This window comes from Pinus tabuliformis, chromosome 8 (genome assembly GCF_031772625.1).
Source record: "Pinus tabuliformis cultivar Carrire ecotype Pingquan chromosome 8, CPIR1, whole genome shotgun sequence".
In the NCBI taxonomy this organism is placed as follows: domain Eukaryota; kingdom Viridiplantae; phylum Streptophyta; class Pinopsida; order Pinales; family Pinaceae; genus Pinus; species Pinus tabuliformis.
This window is the reverse complement of record NC_142294.1, coordinates 968,191,725-968,217,658: the sequence shown is the minus strand read 5'-3', so window position 1 is coordinate 968,217,658 and position 25,934 is coordinate 968,191,725.

Below are 25,934 nucleotides of genomic sequence, written 5' to 3'. Positions count from 1 at the left end.
AGACTATATAACCTGCACAAATTGTCATTCAAATTAATCCTTTGATTAATGCATCTACATACAATGTGATTTGATCTTCAGTTGGAAGAAAGTATGATTAAGGGGAAACTTAACTTAAACAAATTTCCAGGACATATGCATCTTCGATGGATATGCATAATGGAACTTATAAGTATTCTTGAGTACAAACCATGGTAATTAATAAGTAGCACAAAATGGTATAGACCACTGGGTCAATTAAATGGTATCCAACGATCTATTTAAAACAAATTGATATCATATAAATAAAAATGCATAATTTTTATCAAGCAATTTTGAGAGATCCTCTTATTGGATTGCATTGATAAGGTGTCTGGAAAACATAAGGAAATGTTGTGTAAATCAGACAAGAATTCATAAAATAGATAACTCATCTTTTGGTAAAGGGTGACTTAATGTTAAGGATTAGCTAACATGTAAATACCCCGAGATCATAAACACTTACAACTAAAAGGAGTGTTGGATTGAAAGTAGTAAAAAATTTCATGTATAACTACATTGAAATATGCATGCCCAACAAGTTGTTGAGGCATACAAAGGGAAGTAGTAAATCATAATGGATGAATTATGATATGGTAACTTGTGAGCTAATAGTCTGGTTTAGGACATTATGAAGAAGCTATGATGAAAATATGCATGAATACAGTCCTATACTACTAATATTGTAACCAAATGAAATCTAGAAATGATCCACACTTGAAAAAAATCTCTTTGATTAAAAAAATGAACCATACTCATGCAAATTTCTTTTTAACTGAGCACAGTTGTTTGGTATGATACTAACATGGTAGGAAAATATGTGGACAAAGTTTTGTCATGCATGTGATACCATGAGGATGATATTATAGGTTGTACCACATATGGACTATGTACAACAGTACATATGGGACCGTAGGACTACATATGCTATAAGGTTGAAAAATGAAATGTGTATTGGTGTGTATAACATACCTTGTGTGCAGGTATGCATAGAGTCATTACATAGAGGCCTAGCCAGGTAAACCAACTTGGAGGTTACCCAAAAGAAGGAAAGTAAGTTTGGTATAAGTAATTGTGGTTAATCGCAGTTTGGCATACATACAATTATGATGAATATATATTGTTATGTGAACTAATCTGTTATGACGTTACAGGCATATTACTGTGGAAAATATGCTAACTGATGTATTGTATGCAGAGATACTGCAAGAAGCAGGTTTTCGACAAGAATACAAAGGCTTGAAAGAATGCAAGTAGAGAACATGCATTCTTCAGATAAAACAAATGATAAGCAATAGTTGCTTTAATAACCTTAAGTAATAGATTATGATATTTATCATAGTTAAAATTTTGCATCTATAAATTCTCATAAATGGTTTGAAAAAATGTTATAGGTAGCTATGAAAGGAGATCACTCCTTGAGACCGATGTAGCTATCGAAGTAGAGGCACTGGGACCACTCCTTGTGACCGATGTAAATTAAGAAAATTGCATCAGATTGTAGAGCCATGAGAGTTGTTGTTTCATAAACAAACTACCTATGAACGATAACATGATGAAGTGATACACCAAGGACGGTGTAAAATTTAAAGGGGGGAGTATGTAACACCCATCCCTTGTGTAATAAATTATTGTAAACCTAAGCTAAGTTGAATCTAGGTGTGATATCCTCCCCTGTTTATTAAATGTTTGTAAACCTAAGCTGAGGAAAACTATGTTTGATACCCTCCTTTGTGGGTTAAACTATTCTAAACCTAAGGTGAGGAAAGTTAGGTGATATGTAATATGAAAAAATGTGTTATTAAATAAATTAATAAAATAAATCACTTGGAGGGTGGAGCACAAAGAGAGAGGAGATGCTTGCCAAATCCCATGAGGAATGGGATAGAGATGAATCTTTCATGATAAATCTTCTAGATGTGATTCTAGATAAGCTTGGATGGATTGGATATCCATCAGATGGATGGGAGATAAATATCCATCAAACATAAAATCTTTACTGGAGATAAAGGCAAGATTTTTTGTGGAAACACGTCATGGGAGATAAAAACGAGCTTTTCCAGAAAAGACCTAGGAAAATGGAAGAATCCATAAAGCGAGACGCCGCTAATGGTAACTAAATCATGAAAGAGGGTATTAAATACGTAGTGCATTAATCAATTGAGGACAACTGATCCTTGGCAAGATTTTTGGCTCGGGGGGAATCAATGGTGATTCATGGTTGGGTGGCGGTGCTCCTCCCTCCAACTGAAGTTTATTTGTTGTCAGATGCGTGGAATGTGTGTATCATGATTCTTACTCTCTCTCTCTCTGTTATTGTTCCAGTTGTTGATGACAAGATTTCTTAAATTTCTTCGCCATAAGAATGCTTGATGAATAATATATGCTTATGTATTAATAGATTTAACAATGTTTCCCTCTAATCTGATGAGATTCACTTGCATGGTATGTGTTTCCTTACTTGTTATGAGATTAAAATCATTTAGCACAGATATAAGGATGGTTAAATTTATCTCTACTATGGGAATGATAGATTTCTTATGCATGTTGCATTCTAGTGTGAAGTTAACTGTAGAAGCATGTTCAATGGATAATGGTTCTAGGACCCATTCATGGTAGAATTTGCATGTGACAAATATTCATAATTAGTTTACCGATGTTAATTTTTATTATGTAATGACTGCATCTATTATGGGCTTGAGGTGCATGATAGTATTCCTTTGACCATACTTAAGGAGTTGGAAAACGATAACTATAGTGTGTGATGTTAATGATTTCCATAATGTCTCCTTGAAGTCATTATTGTGAAATGGTCATATAATAGTGTTAAGATAGTTGTTACATTTAACATCAAGTGGTAACTCTGGTGCATGTGGGACACTTAGGGGATCATGTTTCTAATTACATAAGTAGAGGAATTGCTTCCGATAAGGGTAGTTTAACTAGTTAGTTATGCATGTTGAACCAAGGGTTGGTCAGATCACCTTGAAGATGCCTAATTATATTAATGATGCATGGACAATGACGACCATAGAAAACGTAAGATAATACTCCATTAATCACGGTGTGGAGTAACCAGAAGATTAGGTTGCATGCCATGATTATTCCTTCACACTCAATGACGATTCTGCTATATATAAGTTGTTTATATGAATCTAAGGGTTCCCATTACAGATCCGATAAAGCATAAAAGAATGATGCGATATTATGAGATTGTATAAATTGTTAAGAAATGAGTATAGTAACAGGAATAATACGTGTTCTTGCCACAATAAATATATTACATAAAACAATATTTAGATCTTAATTGTAAAAAAAGAAAAATTTATAGAATTGGGAGCCTAATAAGCTATTATTCTAAGATAGGACAAAGGGGTACGTTACAAAGGAACAATAAAAACAAGGGACTAATACTAAAACCCCAAGGGATTATGAACCCAACGGAATAATATTAAACCCAAGGGCCAAATATTATAAACCCAACATTGGTAAACCCAAATATAAATACTACAACACTAAAATAAACATGGTTTATTTTCATGGTGAGACAATCCTTGTCACAATGTGACATTCAACCATGTCTCACCATGGTTGGCTATGATTGAAAATGGTTGACCATGATTAATATTACAAACCTAAGTGAATAATAAACCCAAGGTATTAATATTATAAACTGAAAGGAATAATAAACCCAAGGGATTAATATTAAAACCCCAAGGGATTATGAACCCAAGGGAATAATATTAAACCCATGGGACTAATATTATAAACATAACATTGGTAAACCCAAATATAAATATTACAAACACTAAAATAAACATGGTTTATTTTCATGATGAGACAATCCTTGTCACAATGTGACATTCAACCATGGGTGACCATTGTTGGCTATGATGGACAATGTTTGACCATGTTTGATATTATAAACCTAAGGGAATAATAAACACAAGGGATTAATATGAGAAACCCAAAGGAATAATAAACCCAAGGGATTAATACTAAAACCCTAAGGGATTATGAACCCAAGGGAATAATATTAAACCCAAGGGACTAATATTACAAACCCAACGTATATAAACCCTCAGTAAAATATTATAAGAACTACAATAAACATGATCGACCATCATTTATTTTCATATTGATACAATCCTTATCACAATTCCATGTTGGACCACGACCAACATAATAATAACCATGTTTGACTCAGGAATAATAAACCCAAGCGATTGATATTATGAACACAAAGGAACAATAAACCCAAGGGATTAATAATAACCCCAAGGGATTATGAACATAGGCGAATAATATTAAACAAAAGGGACTAATAATATAAACCCAAGGTATACAAACCCTAAGATAAATGTTAGAAATACCAAAATAAACATGGTTGAATTAATAAACCCTAAGAATTAATATTTTAAACTCAAGGGATTAATAAACCAAAGGGATTATTAATAGTGTAAACCAAAGGAACTAATAAACCCAACCGTTTAATATTAAAAACCCAACTAATTAGTGAACCCAAGGGATAAATATTAAAAACCTAAGGGATGAAGAAGCAAAAGGGATCGATATTACAAACACAAGAGATTAGTAAAGCTAACCATGATTGATATTATAAACCCAACCGAATAATAACCCAAGGGATTATGAACCCAAGGGAATAATATTAAACCCAAGATACTAATATTATAAATCCAACATTCGTAAACTACTATACATATTGAAAACACTAAAATAAAATGGTTTATTTGCATCGTGAGACAATCCTTGTCACAATGCAACATTCAACCATGCTTGACCATGGTTGGATATGATTGACAATGGTTGACCATGATTGATATTGTAAACCTAAGGGAATAATAAACCCAAGGGATTGATATTATAAACCCAAAGGAATAATAAACCCAAGGGATTAACACTAAAACCCCAAGGGATTATGAACCCAACGGAATAATATTAAACCCAAGGGACTAATATTATAAATCCAACGTATATAACCCTTTATAGAAATATTATAAACACTAATATAAACAATATTAACCATCATTATTTTTCATATTAAGACAATCCTTATCACAATTCCATGTTGGATCATGGTTGACCATGGTTGACATCATAATAAACCATCATTGACTGGGGAATAATAAACCCAAGTGATTGATTTTAGACAATGGTTGATCATGGTCAAACATGGCTCTTTATTGTTGACCATTGTAGAATAATATTAAACCATAGGAATATGAACCCTTAGATCAATAAAGCTAAAGGATTGATATTATAAACTCAAGGAATAATAAACCTAAGGGATAAAAATTATAAACCAAATGCATATAAACCCTAACATGACTATTATAAACCCTAAAGAAACATGGTTTGACATGGTTGATTTCCATATTAGTTTTATCTATTGTGATATTGGCATATTCATTAATAGTTGGACAAATATTTAACCCTTAATATTCGGGTTTTATAAAACCAAGGGATTATTAATATTACAAACCCTAGGAGTTAATATTATAAGAACAGATGATTAATAAATGCAAGGGATCAATATACCCAAGGAATCAATAAACCTAGCGAGCTAATATTAAAAGCCCAAACGATTAATAAACCCTGGGAATTAATATTTTAAGATCACAGGATTAATAAAACCAAGGGATTAAATGATAAACCAAAGGAATTATTAATATTAAAAACTTGAAGAATGAAGAAACCCAAGTATTTGATATTATAAACCTAAGAAAGTAATAAACCCAAGGGAAAAAATATTAGAAACGCAAGGGATCAATATTAAAAACAAAAGGGATTAATAAAACATAGGAATTAATATTTAAAACCCAAAGGATTTATCAACCCACATGACTATGAATATTATAAACCTAACGATCAATAAACCCTAGGGATTGTTAATATTATGAAAGCATGGGTTTATAAACTGAAGGGATAAACATTGTAAATGTAAGGGATTAATATTAAACCTTAGGACTATTATTTAAACCTTAATACTGGGGATTAATAAACCAAAGGGAATAAATGATAAACCCAAGGAATTATTAATATTACAAACTTAAAGAACAAATAAACCTAACCATTTAATATTGTAAACCCAAGGAAATAGTAAACCCAACAAAATAATATTATAAACACAGAGGATTAATAAACCCGAGGAATTAATAAACCCAAAAAACCAATATAAGAAACAAAGATATTAATAAACCCTAAGAATTAATATTTTAAACTCAAGAGATTGATTAACCAAAGGGATTATTAATTTTATAAACCCAAGGAACTAATAAACCCAATTGTTTAATATTATAAACCCAATGAATTAGTGAACCGAAGGGATAGACGTTAAAAACGTAAGGGATCAAGAAGCACAAGGGATCGATATTACAAACACAAGAGATTCATAAAGCCTAGGAATTAATATTCTAAAAACAAAGGATTGATAAAGTGACATGATTATTAATATGATAAAACCAAGTGATCAATAAATTTAGACATTGTCAGTGTTATAAAGCCAAAGAATAAATCAACTAGAGGGATAAACATTATAAAACTAATAGATTAAACCCTTAATATAGTGGTTTAATAAACCAAAGGGATTATTATTATTACAAATCCAAGGGATTATTAATATTATAAATAAAATGGATGAATAAATCCAATGCATTTTTAATTTTATAAACCTAAGGCATCAATATTATAAAAACAAATGATTAATAAACCCAACCAATCGATAAACCCAAGAAATAAATAAACACAACAAACTAATATTAAAATCCTAAACGATTAATAAACACTAGCAATTAATATTTTAAAGTCAAGGGATTAATAAACCTAAGAGAAAAATATTATAAACCTAAGGGATCAAAAATGCAAGGGGTCAATATTAAAAACGGAAAGGATTGATATTTTAACCCCAATGGATTAATATTATAAATCCAAATTGTTTAAACCCCACCATAAATATTATAAATTGAAAAATAAATATCAATCATCATCCTTAAGCATCGTTGATTTTGATATTGAGACAATCTTTTTTATAATGCGACGTTGGACCATGGTTGACCATGATTCATGATGGTTTCTTATGGTTTTCATCTCAAGATAATCTTCGTTATAAGCAATGTTTGACAACTATCATGATGTTTGGTTTTGCAAATGAAAGAACATATGTCATAATAATATTTTAAAACCCCTAAGCCCTAAATCCATGGCATCAATATCATAAACATAAATAATGCTATAACAGAAAACAATAATAAAAAAACATAAAGAACAACCAATATAAGAACCACATTGTAAACCATAAAGCATTAAGACATGATAAATCATCATCACATTAATAATAACACATTTATATCACTACATTATAAATAATAAATAAATTTTAAGCCATAAATACATTGATATCAATACATGAATGTATCTATAGTATAAATCTAAAGAATATTGATATAGACAACTAGAACATGAAATCCCAACAATAATACTATAAATGTCAACAATATTTTCATTTATGAAAGACGTGAACAAAGTGAAGGGATCCACACAAAAGACCACAACAATTACAAATGCAAGAGAAAAAAATAAAATAGTAACGTTGCCATTGGAGCAAAGGAACATAAATGCAAAAAGCACATCTAAATTGCACACATTGGATTTAAAGAAGAACAACATAATAGGACATTTTAATACTAGAGATATAGAATTTTCTACATAACAACAACAACGAGAAAAAAATTCAATTTCACCAACATTGCAACCACATAAATAACATTGAGTCTTAACATATATTTTTTGGTTTCTTCACATCAAATAATTCCACTACAAAATTGAACTTGAAACACTCCATCAAAAGTCATCTATGGAGTGGCCTCTTCCAAAACACAATGAGACCAATCACAAAAGCAGCACCAATTCAAATCAACAGGATAATGATCACAATACTTGACACTTTCCAACCAATTCCTTCTTTTTCTCCTCCCAGACTCCCTCTGGTGCACATGTAACAAGTATTTTACATGTGTTTTCGTTTCATCTAGCACACAAATATGATCATCAATAAAAGCAGGATGGAACCCTTGTTTTCTATCAAACTTGTTTCGAAGATAATAAATAAAACTTATCGCTCCAACAATATTGCACACTATTCTGGAAAATAGATGGAATCATTATTATCCATATCTGCATTTGAAAGACAAAAAAACAAAAGCAAAATCAATAAAGACATGCACAAATAAATATGTGTGTGCGCGCGCACACACACACACACACACATATGTATATACATAATACATAACACCTCATTTGTATTTATGTTAAAAAACTTAATGTTATAATGTTGCATGAAATAAAACAATCTAGGGTTACATGAACCAAATGATATAAAAATTTCTACAAATATAAGCCTCATTTCACAATACAATAGAAAAAACCATGGAAATGGTGATGGCCAATATTCAAAACCTCCATTTTTGCATTTCATGATGTAATATGAAACCATAATATTAATATCAATATGAACCAATGATAAAAACGATTTTGAATGATTGGTTCATATAACGCGTTGTGTATGTTTGAATGGTGTGTTGCAAAGAAAAGAACAATAGGCACTTTAAAATAAAATAAAATTGAAAAACATGAAAAACGATGTAAAAAACTTTCTCAAATATTACTATGAATTTATTAATCTCATATATATATGAAAATTATTATTATATTAAAAGTAAATCAAGAGGACAATAAAATCAATTCAAAAAACATACTATAAAGAAGGTCACAATGTTATTAGTTGTATGTCAAGCGATATAACTTAATTCGCTCCTCTTCTTTCTTCCTAATTGTAACATATGCACTATCTTTCATCTTGGCGTAACGTTGAAAAGAAAAAGGTGGTGCAATGCGTAAACCATCTATTGATTTCACTCTGATATGGCTGTGAAGGTAAGGCCTTGCTGCTCTTTATTCTCGATATCAATTGACGCTCGTTCTAAAGTAAATCCTCGTGACTTGTGGATTGTAAGAGGCCATGCCATCTTTAAAGGATTTTTTTTTTTGATTTCCTTTTATCACTGGTGTGATAGACACAATGTTTGGATTGCTTGCATCAAATGGAACACCAACATACTTATCAAAAGAAACAATTGTGAACATTGGAAGTTGAGGTGGATTAGAGGTAGGCGTAAAAAATATATCCTTAACATAACCAAGTGCACCATTCACTAATCCAGCTTCAACCCATAAATTACATGTCAACGTAACATGCTGACTACAACACAACAAAACTTCATGGTCCAATTGATCATCATCAACACCAATGATTTCTAAACACCTTGAATTCTCAACAATACATCATGCAATTGGAGAATTTAATGATGTTAAACTATGGCTATTATGGAAGGAGACCAAATTATTTGTTGGAAACATGTGAATTGTTTCATTAAATAAATCTCTTTCTCTAGGATGCAACCTCATATCAGCTGTGACATAAGAAACTCCCACTATTCAAGATCAAGTTCTACATTTCTTATTTTATTGAGGACTCTACGAAAACAAGATTGTTTCTGATTATTCCCTTCGTGGCGAAAGATTGTGTCAAGAGTGAAAATAATGTTGAATTTGTTCCACAAGACTTTCCCTGTTGTATTACATGCATATAAAGGCTTATCTCTCACGGGAGGTAGTTGGCCAAGGTCACCCACAAGGATGATGGATCTGTCACCAAAAGGAACATTCTTTTTCTCTGGAAATGCTTCTCATAATCGATCATCTATTTGCATAAACAACCTTGATCCTAGAAAGCTCATTTCATCAATCAATATATATCTAACATGTCACATTTCTTCTTGGAATACTGCAAGTGACTGACCCTATAATGGTTGCATATCTTTAATTGGAATTTTTATAGTTGAGTGTATTGTTTTTGCATGTAAATTAAAAGTAGTTATTCCTATTGGGGATAGAAGAAGCAACGGTCTTCCATTACTTGACGAATTAGAAAGAGCTTCAAAAATACAATGGATAAGGAAAGACTTGCCAGTGCCCACAGTGCCCTGAACAATCATAAGAAGAGCTTCACGAATCTCATATTCAACAAAGTGCCTTAAAACAATTTCAAAAGCAAGTCGTTGTTTTTCCGACAAAGAATCTGGAGATGCAAACGTTCTGAATGAAATGTCAACAATATCACCCCTTGATTTTGCATTCCTTATAAAATTAATATCTTCTTCTACAACATCATCAAAATTAGTTGTACTTTTCGAGTCAAAGGATATATCAAAGTCCCTTCGACCAAGGGTGTGAAGATCAGAAATATTCAAATCATTTGTGGAACCAAGCAAGAGAAAATCTGCCATTCTTGAAATTCATCTTCAAGATTCATTTCCTAGTTAGAAAAATCACCATCTTCTTCATCTTCAATATTGTCGATAATTGATAGATTTTGATCAACATGCCATGCTCGATATCAAAAATTCCTCCAATTTTCAATAATAATTTTAGCTAAAAGACCAATTTCTACAGGAATGTCACGAAATGGCTTGTACAAGAGAAATTATGTCCATAAAAAGTTTTTAAATTCCTCTGAAGCCTCACCAGGAATAGAATAAAACCGTGGCCAAACCCGAACAATAGCATGAACATCTCTAGGCTTAGATGGATCTTGTTTATGGTTGCTATCAAATGTCCAAGATCTTGTTGTTTCTATCAAAGATAGATGTTCAAGGAAAAAAGGTCTCTTCTAATAATATTGAACAAAAGTATTCTTATATGAACATTGCAAGCTATCCCTTGAGATTTTCTTGAAAACCTTTCTTCCAACTTTTAAGGAAACAAATTTCTGACTACAAACAACAAGAGGTAGCTTAAGGAACATATGGCACATTTCTTGTGCTCCAATGTCACGATCAACAATCGTTTCTACAAGAAACCTTCTATATGCACATAAAACATGATCGTCAGAGCCAATAGAATTTGAAATACTAGTTAACATATGATGATAACTTTCAGACCTTTTTTTCTGCTTTTGATGCATACTTAGCAATATATTTCAAGACATCATAGCGAGAAAGCACTGGCTGGAAATCAACATTTGCACGCCACATTGTTAGAAGGTCAATGTTATGTACATTAAGCCTGTCATCATTTCTTTCTGGCTCATATTTTTTTCTTCCTTGATCATCTATGAACAATCTTGATTCATCACAAAGATCCCATAGAGCATTGTACCGGCATGTCAAAATAAGTCCCTTTTTGTGTAAACAAGAATCTACACTACACTTTGTGTGCCTTTGGACATGGTTTAACAATTCTTCGTAATCATTATGAGGATTACAAGAGAAAATATGACTAGTATTCAATAGGCAAGGGTCATCATTGAGGCTTCGTGGAACCATTATGTTGCAACGATGTATGTCACGTGGATTCCATGCAGTTACATATTTGTCAAAGAATCTCTTTGCAAGTTGTACATCAGAACCATTTGACCAATCAAGTCTTTCCATGTTAGGAGTGCCTTCTAACCATAGGAAACCATGGATATGTGTTGAACCTCTATGTTTCCACTCATATCTGAAAAAAATGAAGATATAGTTACTACAAACAATATAAATAGAATCATAATAAAAGTTGACAAAGTATAGAAAATAAATTCAACAACACAAACATGTACCAGAAGTCTTTAGATTTATGATATTTTTGGATAAATTCCTCTTGAAAAATATTGAATCAATGGTGCATAAATGTGGCAAAAATATTAGGGTACTAGATAACATTCTCAATTTTCATATGATTCTCATTTAAAGAAGGAGAATGTGAATGTATGGGAATGAGGTTATGAAGCTCTGGCCACTTTGTGTTAGCTGCACTCAAAGTAAAAAATAAAGATGTACATCCTAACTGAGTAATCATTTCAGTCAATTCAACTCAACAGTTAGTCCAATATGCCCTTGTACCTCTTCGAGAAGAACCAAAACGCATAATATGCTCACCAACTTATTATTTGGTAAATCAAATAGTTGGTGACGCAACTCTTCAATTGTTGTAGGTGAGTTATCATGTAAATGTTTTGTTACAAAAACTACAATAATTTCTTGGCTCTGATGCCGCATTATCATGTTCAACAGGTAATATCGAAAGCAAGGATGGATTCCAAATCTCTTATCATAGTACCTAAGAAGATGCAATGCATACTCATGAATTTCAACACTACAAATATGTGGTTGCAACCAATCCACATCACTAGTGGGGAACAATGTTGGGAATTCCATATCTAATAACCCCTTTGTATTATATTCATTCATAGGAGAGGTTCCAATACTGGGCAATCCATGTCTTGAACATGTGAAGAATCAAAATTATCAAGAAATGCTCTAATTTCTTCCACTTCCCTTCATTCGTTTGGTAGGTGAGAGAAAAAAGAAGAAGGATGAGAGGGAAAGTGCTCAACAGACAACCCTTCATTATTAGTTTCATTGATCTCAGATTATTCAATATCACAATCAACAAATTTAAGCCTAGAGGAGACATATGTTGATCTTTCAGGCAGAGGATTCACTGAATCATACTCAATTACAACATCTCAATAATATTGATCATGTTGGATTTTGAAAAGAAATGCATCCATCACACAAGATATTTTGACATAACATTCATAATATTTAGGCTGAGCAGCATGTCTCCTCACAATTAGAAAGTCAATATCTTCAACATGTCGAGAAAGACTTTGTACAATTGTAGAAATATCTTGAGGAAATCTAATTGTATGACCACTATACTTATATTTCCCACATCGAGCATGTGTCACATGAAAAATATGATTCACACGTGCTATTATCATTTCTTCAACTTTAGTAAGAACTCTTAAAATATGAGGTTGCTCACCAGGATCCATGTTATTATATCGACAAAAATGATGGGCTCCTCTTTCACTCTTACATCGTCTACAAACATGTCCTTTAGAATGTCTCAAAACCTAGATTCTGGAATATGACTCTTGGAAAATGTGGCACACTTGGACAACTGACAAGCTATCTATCTTTGCTCGAAATCTTTTACGAACTGAAATCATGTTTTCATCAAAATGAATATGATATCTATAGGTCGAACCATGTTGAAAACCATTTGGAAGAGTAAAATTTATTCTAAAATGTACTTCATCTTCAGGAACATGACATTCCCTTCGCAAATTTGAAGCATGTGGAATGGATCTATGACAAGGTCTTTCCAAATTTATGGTCTGGATTTCATGAACCTGAGAAGATGTAAAGGTCTCTTGTCATAAAAGATTTTGAAATTTAATTTCTAACTAATTATAAATGAAAAAAATGAAAAACAATCAAATTCATTCAAAATTTAAATTTGTGTCTTGATGTGGATGAGGGTTATGAGATGGTTTCTCTTGGCTTCTAAGATCATTAGATGGAACATTTTGGGAGTTAGTTTTTATGCCTCTATTCAAATGAGTTGTTTCCTGTTTCAAAAAAATAAAGTACGTTATAAAACTAAATGTCCAACAAATAAAGGTTCAAAAATGGAAAACAAATAAAATGCATTGAACATCTACATTAGTTTTACAATTTGATGTTTTGGATTCCAATTCTCCAACCTAATGAGATGAAATTATGTTTTCTCCATAAAAGGTTACAAAATACAATTTCCAACCAACTGTAAATGAAAAATGATAAAAACATCAAATGCACTCAACATTTACATTTGTTTGGTGATGTGGATGAACGTTATGAGATGGTTCCTCTTCACTTCTAACATCAGCAGATGGAACATCTACGAAGTAAATTTTTATGAATCTATTGAAATGAGTCATGTCCTATTCGAAGAAAATAAAATATGCCATAAAATTCAATGTCCAACCAACTAGAAATTTTAAAAATGAAAATCAAATCAAAAACATTGAAAATTTACATTAGTCTGGAAATTTGATCATCGAGGAGAATGTACAAGAAGGTTATAACATGCTTCATCTTCAATTCTCAAATCAGTAGATGGAACACTTTGGGAATTAATTTCTAGACCTCTATTAAAATGAGTTGTATCCTATTCCAAGAGAATAAAATAACTTATAATTTTAGTAAACTAAACTTTGTAAATAGACGAATGTAATAAAACAACCACTATTGCAGAAAAAAATCAAAATATCATTGTGTTACCTCCATTGTTCCACACGAACTGCTATCAAGGATGACTGGATCTCTTGGTGGGACCACATTACATTGAGAAGTGGGATTGGAATATCTGATGTTTCGAGCAACTAGCTCCAAATTATCAAACAAATGGCCAATTAAACTATCATCCAAATCATCACACACAATGTCATCATTACCTCCACCATGGATGTTTTGCAACCTTTGGTCATCAAAACATGCAACTGGATGCACGGAAGGGTTAGTGTGGACATTTAAATCCACGTTATTGATATGATGTTCTTCCCGATTGCAAGATGTTTCCCAAGTGTTATGAACATTTTCAGGAGAGCATTGAACAACAAGATTATGCTGACGAGGAGTATATTTTGATAATGAACTATCAAAATGAAATGTTCTTTCCATTATATCATCCATAGTACAATACTTACGAGGAATTATAAAATCATTTTCAAGAGTGGCTTCACTCGTTCTTCTATGATATGTAGCTCTCCTATGCTCATTTATGGCATCCTTATTTTGTTGATACCATAAACAACAACTTTCATTAGACCTCTCACATGATTCTGGTGATGAATTTTGTTTTCTTGTACGCTTTCTTGTGCCTTCAGATGACATGTCTACAAGGAATAATAAAACATTCATTATGGAATCATAAACATGGAACATAGCAAATATATAATATAAACAAACACAAAAGAATGAAAAAGGCACAAGTTTTTTTTTTTTAAATCATAAAAAAACATAAAAAGTGTATATGTTATTTTTTCCAACCATATAACTTATCAAAATGTATAAGGATTTTTCCAAATGGCTAAAAAAAAAATGAATTTTTCAAAATGGCTAAAAACAGAAATATATTCTTCCAAATGGCTTAATTAAGGAAGTCTAAATTTCCATGTATCATATTAGAATCAAAATAAAACCCATAATATTGGGACATAATACTCTAAGAATTATATTACTTGGAAGTATATCTAAAAATTTGGAACTATATACTATCAAAATATAAATGCAAATATTAAAATGGACATAAAGATATAACATTGTTTGGGAATCAATGACAAAAACCACTACAAATAACATGTATAACATAACTCATAGAAATTATAATTATACAAATAAAGAAAAATGCATAACATTGAGACACATTTACATGTAATTAAGAAAACTTTAGGGGAAACAATATGAAATATTTTACGTCATAAAGATCGATACAAGCATAATTTTAAAGTATTACCATAAAGACCCATAGTATGTATAGAGACAAAAATGGAAATATTTTCCACAACCATAGAGAGTATATAAAATGGTAATATCTATAGGAACTCCTAAGAATACTAATATCCTAAGAATCCATATCCATATCCAATGGTGGAATCTCATCAACGGAATCCATATCCATATCCAATGGTGGAATCTCATCAACGGAATCCATATGGGGAGGAATTGCAAAAAGATTTTCATACTCAATCAAATCATTGAAACCCTCTAGTTTTGGGTACCAAAATATAGACATTTGTTCATCACTTGAATTATCAATATCTGTTTGAAAACAAATTCCAGTCATCATGTCATATAATAGGAAAGGAACTTCACTACAGATGCACATAGGAACCAAAGCATGGACTGTTCGAAATGGAAGATAACTAGGACATTTTCTATTTATATCTGCAGAAATTTCTTCCAACAACTTCCATATGAAACCCTAATCATATTCAAAGTATTCAAATCTTCACGTAACACATGGTTCACCAAATTGGAAATGATCTAATTCTTCAATTGAGCATAAACAAGTGGAGCCATCATTGAGAAGGTATATCAACTGATCCACGTATATTGCTAACGACACACACCGTATGTCAATGATTGGAACAAATGAAAAACCCCATTCATTTTTTATTACATCAAACCAGTAGATTGTATACCTGCACCAAGGCTAATCTTTATACTCCTTGTCCAGATACAACTAAAATAATTTACTTTTATAAACCTCTCCATTCTTAGGGGGTGAAGTACCACAAAATGGAACAATAACCATTTTCCATACCCTATCAAGACTACTACAAACATAAAATTAAACTACATTCTGTCATACATATGTTTTAGAACAACCCAATCATATTTTCTGTTGCTTACATTTTCCAACAATAAAAAGAATCCCCACTCTCCAATTCATATTGGCCCTATGTTTTTAAATACCTTTGTAACTGGATTCGTTACAAAATAGTTGAGTGTATGGGAGCATTTTGTTGGTAAGGATAAAACCACCCATTGTTCCAACAATAGACTCTACTCTGTATCTTGAATCTATGAATCACAAATCAAATTGAGATATGTGCCCATTCTGATTAAGGTATTCAGGAGAAAAATAATTGTCTTCACTATTTGAGGAAAGGAACCATAAATCCAAATTTGTTCGTAGAGACATGCTTGTAATGTAACAATAAAGAAAGGGTTTGCAAAACATTCTTCCATTTCTTACAAACAGTGATAAACTTTATCATAACAGATAAAGGGAGCCAGAGGAAGACAATTTCAATAATTTCGAATGGAAGACAACTCCAAAGAGTTAGATCCATAAGCAAACAATGAAATCACCTAATAGAAGAAAAAAAACACATTTGTTATCAAAAAAATAATTTAATGTTGAATAAAATTAAACGTAACAAACATAAATAATTTACCATTTACACATACATAAAAACATCAGATATACACATTGTATAAAATCAAATGAGCGATCATAACATTATAACAACACCGAACACAATTCCACAATTTTTTAAACCTATTCTTTATAATCCAAGATTATTAATGTTAGTAAACCTATCATTATGTTTATATTAAGGTATATGTTTAATATTGATGCTATAATGTTTCTACAAATATATTTATAATATCGAATAAGAAAAACTCATTAGGTAGGTTTCCATCAATGACAACACCTAATTCACAATGCCAACAAAAAATTGCCTAGAAAAGACCATTTTATCTTTTTGTTGGACTGCACAATTTTCCATTGTGTTAAGGATAACAAATTTTAATGGTTGTGTGAGAGTGAAATTTTAACTAATAAAAAATCGTTGGGGAACAACTTGTTTTTTTTCAAGATTCAAGATCACATGGATACTTGTTTTGTATAGTAGTGAATTTATTTTAGTTATATGTTTTAATTATGTATGTAATGTGAATCATAATTAACTATTGTCAATTGTGATTAAGTGTAATAACCACCTAAATAAGGAGTAGTCTTTAAGTGCCACTTTTTAGAAATTTTAGAGTTTATTACAAGTTTGACAAGTGAACTCTTCACAATCAAACTACCCCATGGGTTTTTTAGGGTGTTGAATCCATATATAAAGTCAAAAAAATGAGTTTAAACAAATCAAGATTTGAACACAATTTTATTTTCACTTGTGGAGAAATATGGCAAAAATTGTACAAAATTGTGCAATACACAACCAGGTAATGGGAGTGGTAAATGTTTCTCGTTGTTATTATTAAACTTTTTTTGTTTTTAGATTCTATTTCAATAGCTATCACAGATGAATTGAGAAATTTAAACCTAAAAACTCATACATAACACTTCAATAACTAGTAAATGTTTTTGTTATTATGCTTTTGAATAGAAAATTTAACGTTGTGTCTAATTATTTGATTTGGTTGATGTAGTAAGAAGAAGGGAAACATTTGGCTAGGTCGGTTCAGAGAGTTATGAACCATTAATTTTAATTATTCTAGGGAGGTACAATCATGGTGATAAGCATTCCATAGTGGGTGGATTTGTGTTCTTCCAACCAATAAGAACGGTGCAAATAAAAAAATGATTTTTCTATTGTTATTATTTTGAGTTTGAGCTATGTAAACCTAAAACTCAGTTTATACATTAAAAAAACTCATTTTAAATAACAAAAACTCATAATGTCAAATAGAATAATTTTGATCTATATATTTAGCCATCAATCACATTTATATTTTTAATTATTTATCTTTCAAAACTTAATAGTATTTAATATCAATATTATAATAATAAGTCACAATTGTTGGCTCTAAACCTAAACTAAAATATTTAATATAATGTATCCAGAAATATCAAATTAAAATGATATTATTAAATTTCTGAAACAACACATTTGTATATATTAATTTTTTTCATATTTAAAATTACTCTAAAATTATTTTACTTATTTATTAATAAAACCATAGATTGTTAATATCATAAGATAATACTTGTAATGCACTGCATTAATATCTACATGATTATGATTATATGGTATATGGAAGTTAAATTAATAAATAATAAGAAATTTAAATAATAAACAATCACATTCATATTTTTAATTATTTATCTTTCAAAACTTAATGATATTTAATATCAATATTATAATAATAAGTCATAATTGTTGGCTCTAAACCTAAACTAAAAATTTTAATATAATGAATCCAGAAATATCAAATTAAAATGATATTATTAAATTTCTAAAACAACACATTCATATATATTATTTTTTTCATATTTAAAATTACTCTAAAATCATTTTACTTATTTATTAATAAAACAATAGATTGTTAATATCATAAGATAATCCTTGTAATGGACTGCATTAATATCACAACTTAATCATTGTAATGGAATACATTAATATCTACATGATTATGATTATGTGGTATATGTAGGTTAAATTAATAAATATTAGAAAATTTAAATAATTAAAAATGTAGTCTGTTTTAAGTTTGTGAGATTTTTCAAAATAATTTTATATATTTTAAAATTTTAATTATTTGAATTTCTTAATATTTATTAAGATAGTATTTCTTATTTAATAACATAATTTTTAATCATAGAGTATTCATAAAAATTATAATTTAATGTTCTTAACCATTAAGAAAATGTGTTTCTAAAACAATCAAGTCTATATGTCTTCATTGTAATGATATATAGGTTGATCTTAATCTTAAAACTGAATTATTAATTTTGTTTTATGTATTTATAAATATTTTTAATGGGTTATCTAAAACCTAGATGTTTTGGAATTTTTAGTTGGAATTTGACAAATTTTTGTTGACTAAATCATATAATGAATCCAGAAATATCCAATTAAAATGATATTATAATTTCTAAAACAACACATTCATATATATTAATTTTTGCCATATTTAAAATTACTCTAAAATCATTTTACTTATTTATTAATAAAGCAATAGATTGTTAATATCATAAGATACTCCTTGTAATGGACTACATTAATATCACAAGTTAATCTTTGTAATGGACTTTATTAATATCTACATGATTATGATTATGTGGCCTTCTTCAGCACATAGATCTACCTTAGACAGACCAAAAACCACAGAAGAACTATTGAAGGCCCCGCCCCTTTTAAGACAGATAGAACTCGGCCTAATTGACTTCCTTCATAGACCATAACTCTTCCTCCTTCCTTGGTGCGGGACCTCTTCCTAAAATCTGTAGCTTCTCTAGACAATTTTTTCACTCAACACATGCAATCCTTTACACATGTGTATAATTGTTGGAAATAATACTAAGGGGGGGGGGGGGGGGGGGGGGGGGGGTGTTGAATCAATATTTACAATTCAATAATCTTTCATTTCCCAAATAGATTTATATACGCTACTTCAATGAAGTGAACTTGTGTGTGTAGGCTACTGTGATTAGAGAAACCATCGTATACCCAGAGAATTTATGATTTAGTAAATTTATCATGTGTTGATCTTTAATCAGTGCATCAGTAACTTATTATACAATAACTAAGTGGATTAATAACATAATGAACCATCACACATAAGCAACACACAAAAACACCAAGTTTTAAGGTGGAAACCCAATGCGGGAGAGAAACGACCTGCTGTTGTCGTCTCTGTCTTCTTTTAATATAAAGAAAATCGGTTTAGAATATTGCACTGGTTCATACGAATACTAGTATGCAGGCACCCAGCTGCAAAAGGCTACAACCTTCTCTCATTTTCCATCTTCTACTGGAAGGGGGATACAACCCCTAGCTCTTGTACTAGTCGATGTGTTTACTACTATGTAGGTGCTAGTCTACAGAAGGCTACAACCTTATCTCTTCTTCAAGGGACCACGTTTCATTAATTTTCAGATTGGATGCTCCTGGTACACCACAATACAATATGAAGGCCTCGTTTCATCAAATTTTCACACTGGACCCATCAGAACTTTGAAACTCAAATTGCATCAACCAACATTCAGTTAATCTAAATAGTCATATCATTGTCACCAGAATACTGTGCTGAACCCAGAAACCTATATCATCATTCAGAACCAACTACAACCTCAAAAAAATCATACATCAGAATGTATACGCTACTTTACTGAACCCAAACTACATGTATACGCTACTTCCTTTAACCAAACCTGCATATACCTTCCAAACTACTGAAACATAAAACTTCTGAATCAAGTCTGTACCAACCAGCAATATACTAAACATCTACTGTTAATTTATAGAGCTCTAGAAAATCAGTAGCAGAGAAAACCCTTCTCACTTAAAAAATCAATTAATCATAAACAAAACTCCTTATCCATTTAGTTTTACATTTCATATCTAAGAAGACTTCATTAACAGACATCAGTAAAACAACAACACTGTTAGATAGATCAATGATTTCTGAAGAATAGGCTTTTCTTTGCATACGCTACTTGGAAGATTCAAACATGCTTGTATATGCACCTTTACTGAGGCGAACCAGCGTATAGATCTGCAAATATTAACTCTCAACTTTGCTACTATTCCAGACTTCAAACATACCCAGATCATGAAATTTAAAGAATAAAACATGTGTAATCAATAAGATCTAGCCCAACCAATATCAGATCATTCAATGACAAGTCATTCCGGGTCTCATGATCCTCATTCAAAATTGAATTCATTGTGCACAAAATAGTTCAGATCATATCACAATCATAGCCCCTGCAACACAAAATATACTTCAAATAGAAGTATTCCTGAGAAACCCTTTCTCTTGCACACTATGGCCCTTTTATCTTCTCCTCCTTATATAGTTTTTGGCGTTTCTCAACGGACCAGAACCACACTTAGGACCTGTGGTATTCTTGGACGATATCAAATAGTCATTATTTCAATCGATATTATGGCCTAATACCATGGTATTGACCCTTGGTATTCTTTACTCTTGAATTTCCTTGATTTTCCAACCCATACGCGCTTTTCCTCTTGTAAAAGTGCGTGCATACATATATGCTCTTTTTGTTTTGTGAACTTGTGTGTATACGCTGCTTTGACAAGGTGAACCTATGTATACAGCTTAAACTATCTGAAAACATCATTTTCCTTCAACTTCTTGATTCTGTTTAGTAGACCTTTGTTCCAACTTCCTGTTCTTATGTACCACTACCCTGTTACCTCTAAATTGACTTGTTACACTGCGAGTTTCCTTTTATCAAATCTGAACTGACTTGTGAACAAGTTGCCATCAAGGACAACACTTGTATCATAATGCCAACAATAACGAGCATCTTTGTATGTTATTTTTTCATACTTTTGTTTCACTAAATTCGGGTTATCCTTGTCCATCCACAAATCGATATTTAACCATTCAAGAAATTAATTAATTATTTAAGCTCTAAACCCATTGCTTTGGATCTAAAACTTCAATATTGGGTAAATTTCCCAACCAACTATTTTTTATGTGTTTCTTTCTTTTGGAAATCCTTTCGTGGTTATCCAAAATTTCAACATCTTTTAGATAATTACCTATTATTTTTTATTTGAGTAAAAATTTTAGGAAAAAAGTAAATGCACCATTGAATTTGATATCTAATGATTTTTTATTATATATGTAAATAATGTCTATTGTAGAGTTTATTGAATTTCAATTGGATATTGAAGAATATTTAAAAATAAAATGTTCTCTATTAGATTGTAGAGTTGAAAAGCTATTTGCTTTAAATGTTCATGGGATATGCATCTATAAATCTATGTACCAATTCACCTTATGCTAATGGACCACAGTAACCAAATTCACTTTAAGTACAAAAAGGAATACATAAATTCTTTAAATCCATTATAATCCTCACACCTTAGTGCAATTAAATATGGATATTAGATGTGAAAGTTGGAAAATTAGATACTATTGTGACAATGAAGTAATATTTATCCCAAATAACTTTATGAATCTTCAATCATCATTGATCTAACATTTGTTTTCTTGAAGAAAAATAGTGGCTACATGCACATTCTAGATTCTCATACATTTTAATGAGATTTGGGGAAGGATTTTAGTAAAATAAGTGGATACAATTATAAACTCCACACCTAACAAGGCCTTCTTCAAGGAGGAAATATCTATATCTCTCTCTAGATTTTGTCTCATAATATCAAGATCAAATGTTTAAATTCAACCTTGAATTCCTATTCCATATAGATCTAAATAGTTTGAGTAATTTTAAAAGGGCTATCTATCTCAACAAATCAAATCAGAAAGAGAATTTAAATACATTGATAGTTGGCTAATAGAAATAGATACTTTGAGCAATTTTAAAAGCGCTATCTATCTCAACAAATCAAAAAATTGAATTGAAATATATTGATAGCTTGCTAATAGAAATGGATATACCTTTGATGATGATGTCAATGAAATTTTATAATAGAATCAGAAAGAGAATTTAAATATATTGATAACTTGCTAATGGAAATGGACACTTTGAGCAATTTTAAAAGGAATATCCATCTCAACAAATCAAAAAAGAGAATTTAAATATATTGATAACTTGCTAATGGAAATGGATATACCTTTGATGATGTTGTCAATGACAAAAGAGAATTTAAATATATTGATAACTTGCTAATAGAAATAGATATACCTTTGATCAGGTTGCCAATGTCATTTTCTAATAGATACAATGTGAAATTTTCAGGAGTAAGACATCCATCCAATTGAATATAATAGTGTTTAAGAGCTATATCTAGAATTAGAAAATTCTTAAGGTTATTTAGATCTACAAGGATTTAGGATGAATTTTTTCAAATAAATATTTTACAAGGCTTTTAAACATTTAACTCTTTAAATGGAGTTAGGTTTTAGGTTTTTATGTTTTTATTATCTCTAAAAGATTTGAAGATTGGAAGGGTAAGGGTGTGGATGGTTTGCTAGGAAATGACAAGAATGTTGCCAAAGAAAAAGGGTAAATAGTGAGTTGCCAATTAGTTTCCTCAATGTATGTCTAACACTATTATATTCCTTTTAGTTATAAAAAGTTCTCCAAATTTCAAAGTGGATAAGCATGGAAATAAATATTCCTTTTAGTTATAAAAAGTTCTCCAAATTTCAAAGTGGATAAGCATGGAAATAATTAGATTGTTTCAAATTTGAAACAATCAGATTGAAACTGATTATTTGAAATTTGAAATAGACAATAAACGATAAAATTTATGATTTGATATTTATGAAATCAACAACCCTATGTTTTTATGATGGTATTCTTTATTCATCTGCCATAAACCTGTCATAATATATCAGCACATTTGATAATCAATCTAAAAATCCTTGGAGAAGAAATATTGAAATATAACAATGATATACAATGTGATATACTGTGCCCTCTAGTGATGAGCCAGAGATCTATATTGTAGTGGTGTAACGCATAACGCATTAAAGTATACAGTCATGCAGGGAAGAAAATAGTTCATACTCCATTTTTCTTCCCTAGATGGTATGAGAAAAACAGGTGTTGGAGTGGAAAAGAGAGGCCGAAATGATAGAAAGCCGTTGGTGCACCAAATCGTTTATAATAAGTACGATTTATTGGGCTACGACAAGATAACAAGTTTGAGCTCTTCTGAGGTCGAATCCCTACGTGAGACAGTCTGGGTACACTGCAGTGGCAAAGGTATGTGGGCTAAGCGGGAGTGGAAGAAAACAAAATAAACCCTAATCCCTACGAGGAACAAATGATGGCCAAGGACCAATATTTAAGGTGTAGGAGTGGTTTTATTGAAACTCGGGGTGCAGTAGGTAAACGTGTTCTGAGTGGGAGTGGAATATTAACAATAAGCACAATGATTTAGTAGTGTGAACAGGGTGTAAAGTTCGAGACCCAGCGCCACTATTTCACAATATGAGCATGTGTATTAACTAGATAAGTAGAATGCGTTGAGTACTTGCCAATATGACTACTGTAAACATCACCCATAGAGCATTATATAGCTAAGTTGTTGGTTATTTAACTGTAACTGAAATAATATTCTAAGTGGAATCTAAACAAACTAGATTAATAGCTAATCTCGTAGACCTTATAATGACCGAAGAATTAGAGCTTCCAGGATATTCATTACCTAGCGATCTCGACGACTTCAATTTCACAAACATTCTAGGCCAGTGATTCTTGGAATTCATCTTGTCTTTCCTGGAATTCATCTTGTCCTAATGGAGTGAGTTTCGATCTGTAGTACAGTGCGCTGCTTTGAGTCATGAGCCACAAGGAGTAGTACTGGGCGAGGCCAGTTTAGAGGGTTATAAACCCCAATGTGCTTGGAACCAGGAGGATGGCATTGTTGAAGCCAGAGAGAAAAACCTCAATTTATTTCCCAGTCATGAATCACAAGGAGTAGTACTAGGTGAGGTCAGTTTAGAGAGTTATAAACCCCAATGTGCTTGGAACCAGGAGGATGGAATTGTTGAAGCCAGGGAGAACAACCTCATTTCTTTCCCCAGTCATGAACCACAAGAGCAGGGCATAGATGCGATACATAGCAAGGATTTCATTTATGTTCCCAATCACGAGCCACAAAGTCATAGTAAAGTTGTTACAAAACAAAGAAGGAAATTCATTTAAGTTATAGCAAAAATTTATATCACGAGTAACCGTCCCACTCGTTTGTGCTAGACCTGGTAGGTTTATTTGAAGGTGACTACATCACTTTCAGCTCTTGGGTGGCCATGTCCACAACCACAAATAGAAGTAGAAAATATAAATTGAAACCACACATCAAATCATTGCCTTCTTGTTAATTGTGATGTTCATAACAGTGACAATGATTACAATTTTCGCATGCCTAATCTTCGCATTTGTGTGATGACAATGATCACAAATTTCGACTCAGTAAGTTTAGTTCACAATGATTACGTTCGACTCGGTACGTTTATATAAAGGCCACCATGTCACTATGAACTGCTGATTGATGCCTCTGTTCACAGCCTCATACAAAAAAGGGAAAAAATAAAATGCAAAGCGATGAAAGAATTTTAGAGCTTAAAGCCACACATCATGGATTACCTTCAGTTTTAAAGCCACACATCATGGATTACCTTCAGTTTTATTAGTAGATAAACCGAGCTAATGATGCCTAGCTAAACACCCTAGGGCGGAGGGCAAGTCACGGACAACCAACACCCTAGGGCGGAGGGCAAGTCACGGACAACCTAGCCTGTCGTCAGGCATTGTCAAGGGGAAAGAATAAGAATTATTAACAAGCTATTTTTTTCAAATTGAAATATTCTAATGGCTATACTAACAAAGACAATCAATACATATATTCAAGAAAGCTCATGAGAAAGGAAAGGAATTTTACTTCTTGCTGCTACCACTATCATTTTCAACCAAGAGGGTTCCTCCAATGCATCTGGAAGGAAACCCCTGAAAAAACAGGAGATCGAGATAGAAGCCGAGAGAAGCCCCTTCAAATGGTTCCAGTAATTAATACATGCATCCAGTCCTAGATGGAGTGGCGGAGTTATTATTAAGAA